Below are 4,032 nucleotides of genomic sequence, written 5' to 3' on the forward strand. Positions count from 1 at the left end.
AAAAAAAAAAAAAAAAAGCCCAACAATAAGTTTAAAATACATTAACTAGAACTGCTATACTTGAGCTTATCCTTAATGATGTTAATAACTGTGTTACACATTTCTATGCACTATTACTAGATTTAAAATTACATATTATGGAAGGCGATTTTTTTAATTCAGTTCTAACCAAGGAAAATAGTGAAATTGACAGCATTTTATTCCTAATGTAGCAGTAAAAAAAAAAAAGTCACTTATTCTGAACTTGACATTCATCACTCTCTTCTTTAACGCTGCTTACTTCAAGAGCAAGAGTTCTCATGCAGCATTTTTCTCAGTATCAGGTCCTACTGTGTTTATTGACCTTTATAAAATACAAGTTCTTGAAATGTAAATGTTCAAAAGGCAAGTGAGCTGGCTTCTCGATACTTATATAAGCACATTCTTCCCAGAAGGTGGTGCTCTAGAATAGCTAAACATCCAGCTTCCCTTCCCTCTGAAACAAAGCCAAAGGCATTCATTAGCTTTCAAATTAACTGAAATGCTGAAAGCAGAGTCAGGGTACTTAAATCATATAAACGCCCTTCTTTTCTTTCTTAGCATTTAAAAGTCTATTTTTCTATATCTTTTTTTAAAATTCATTTTAATGAGAAAAAAGATAAAATAGCAATGAGATAGTTTCAAAACAGGTCAGTAGGATGGTTACAATAATTAATACATTGCATATTGTTGTCTTATCAGTAGGTATTCAGAGGACAAGATGCAGACAAGATATCTTGTCTGAACAATATTAGTACAAATTTTTAATTCTCAGTGAAATAGGAGAAAGTAGCTGCATATCTTAACTCTCTTGTGTGTACATATATATTTTTTCTTCCTTTTTTTCCACAACAAGACGGTCTTTTATTTACACTTTTATGAAGTTAGTAACACATGACACTAGATTGCCTAGCAACTGATAGCTAACCTTAACCAGACAGGATGTTCACCTCAAGAGTGTGCCTAAGGAGAGTCACCTAGAGAGAAAAAAGTCTATCAGGCTTTCACAGAAAACAAAGTGGTCAAGCAATGGCCGTGACTCATCCAGATGACTGACACTTACAAAAGATCTATAAGGTGCTGTACATAGTTTCAGTGTAAATCCTGAGGGGATTTGAATGACCTTGTCAGGTACAAAAGTTACATTTTTAGTTATATAGGTCTTGCTTTAACTTGGTCTTAACCATCCAGCAGAAAAGTATAACCACGAGGTATAAAAAGTAATGCCATATTAATGGGCTGAGCTGTAAAAGGCTCAAGTCAACACCATCTGACAATTGCTAGCTGTGCTGATAACCCACTACTATTATGGACTATTGGACTATATTGGGTTATTTTGCTGAATCCAATTGCCTACATTCATTAGACTAATTTTAAGTATGGAAATGTCCTATAAAGACTTCTCCAAATAAAGCTTCTCTAATTGCAGTGAAACACCCACCTCTGACAAAACAAAATGAAAAGGGAGAATATGTTGGGAGCCAGGAAGCTAGGAAATTGATCAACTATGTGTAGGTGGCACTTGTCCCATTGCCTAAAGCAGCCAAGCTACCATTTTCCTGTATCTTGTGTCCTTCATAAGAAAACGATACCAGAATGGCTTAGATATTGCAGCTCTGAAACAAAACAGACAAAAGTATAAAGAAATGTGTTAGAAAAGTGAGTTGGTTTAATGTGATAAAATACGATCTTTTGTTTTTTTCCCTAATACAAATATGTCACATATATTTAAATAGCATGCCGTACAAATTGAATATAAGTTTATACAAACTCAGAATTAATATGAAAAACTAGATAATAAATAATAGAAATTTGTGGTTTCCAAGTGATTATTTGAAAAGATTTGAAATCACTAAGCTTTAATAAAAATATAAGACAGACCTAAAAGGCAATAAAAAATTAGAGAATTTCTTCCTAGAAAAAAAGAGAATTCTATTAGTTTGTGAGCTTTTCTATAAGGTCATTAGAAATCTTTGCCTACTGATAGGTATGTGGCAAGATATTTCATCCATTTGGAAATGGATACAATTTGAATTTAATGAACTATCTATTTTTTATGCAAAGACAGATTGAGAGCATTTGTGATCTCTCAGGTTGTGAATATTTATAGCATATTTATTTATTTATCACAGTGATAAGAACTTATTCATAGTCAAATGAAAACTGCTGTGCATAAAATTGAAAAGTCCAAAACTGAAACAAACTGATTGTTTTTCAGAAGAGCTGGAAGTTTTAGTCATAATCCCTAAAACCTTTCCGTATTTTGTGTGAGCATTGTTGTTTATCAGTTGTTGTATTACATTAACCATAAGGACATCTTTAATACAATAGTAGGCATAGAAGATTAGAGGCTGGCTAGAAAGACATTTGAGCTCATCTTATAAAATTTATTTAGTGCAGCCTTCAGTATCATGTATACATCAGAGAATCCCACTGCCACAGTTTAGAAAATACGTTAAAATTGAAAGTAGAGACCCTCCTCCCCTAAATATTTAAAGAGTTCTTCTGCTGTGTGCCGGTTCTCTTAAACTGTGTAGAAACAATATTTGGATTGTTCAAAATTAATCACTGCATGGCCTTGGCTTACACAAAACTTTTCTACCGACTCGGTTAAGAATACATAGAGGAACAGCCACGTCATACTCTTTGGTTAGGAATCAGGAGCATGCCTGCATATTAAAACCAGTAATTTATCTTAAAACAAAAGGAATTGCATTTGTACTCTAATGTTGTTTCCAATAATGCATCTCTAAATGCAATAAACTACACTCAATTATATAAAAATATGAAAGTTATATTTATTCTTTGAACTCTTCTAGAGTACGTTACTTTTAGAAAGGGATGTATCAGAAAAGTTTTCTGTTAAAAAACTATATAATTTTTTTTTCAAATTTTAATACTGGAAATTAAGTAGACCAAGTATCTAGAGTTGAAATAATATTTTTGTTTCTTAGGTTAGTACAAGGGATTGATTATTGTAATTTTCTCAACAAATTTCAATAGTTTATGTACAAGATTCAACTGCAGGTATCAAACTACTATGGTGCACAGTACTGACTTAATTTTGCTCAAAGAGCAGGGCTAATCTGTCCCTCCCTATTGTAATTAAGCCTAAAAGTGATCACATTGGGACATCCATATATTCACTGTCTCATAGAATAAATTAAAGACTCTTCCCATAAGCCAACATTATGTAAAAGATCTATCAAGTTGGAAATAATATATGTTAGCATGGGGGGAAAATAACATCTTTATATAAAGGCTTATGGCTAAGGCATCTATAATAAAAGGCAGATTAAGAAGAGGAAGGTGTATAAATTTATTTAATAAAATTTTATACAACAGAGAAATCTTCATAAATGAAGACTCAGAGAAACAGAGCATGTGTGCTATTTTATGCTAAGTTGGATGAGGCAGAGTCTTGTGCTGTGTGACTGGACAGCAGGACAGACCAACCTAATGGCAACACACTGAGAGGGCTGGCCAGACAGCTCAGCGGATCCACGTGCCTGCTTAGGCAGACGCAGGGACTGGGATCCTGTCCTCTACATGCCGTGCCAGCCCCACTCCCGGGGTGCGCTGAGACTGTGATTGAGAATGGGTGTGGTGGTGCTCATTTCTACTGCTTCATATGAGAAGGGCCTAGCCCTTTAAGATGCTCATTTTTGTACTGGGTCTTTAAATTTGGGAGGGTCTCTTTTGAATTCTTTAATCTAGATCCTGATCCTTTGTCTGAGGAACAGATTGCAAGCTTTTATCTCTTCTGTGGATTATCTCTTCACTCTGTTGGTGGTTTCTTTTGCTGTGTAAAAACTTTTTAATAATATTAAATTTCAGTTGTTGATCCTTTGTAATATGTCCTTTACAATCAGGACTTGGTTCACGAAGTCTTTGCCTACACCAATGTCTTCAAGTCTTGTACCTATTTTATCTTCCAGCAGATTTTCTGTTTCTGTTTTCCTATTTATATCTTTGATCTATTTAGGCATTAGTTTAGTGCATGGTAAAAAAAAA

Source organism: Octodon degus, unplaced genomic scaffold (assembly GCF_000260255.1).
Source record: "Octodon degus isolate 3935 unplaced genomic scaffold, OctDeg1.0 scaffold00012, whole genome shotgun sequence".
Taxonomy (NCBI): Eukaryota; Metazoa; Chordata; class Mammalia; order Rodentia; family Octodontidae; genus Octodon; species Octodon degus.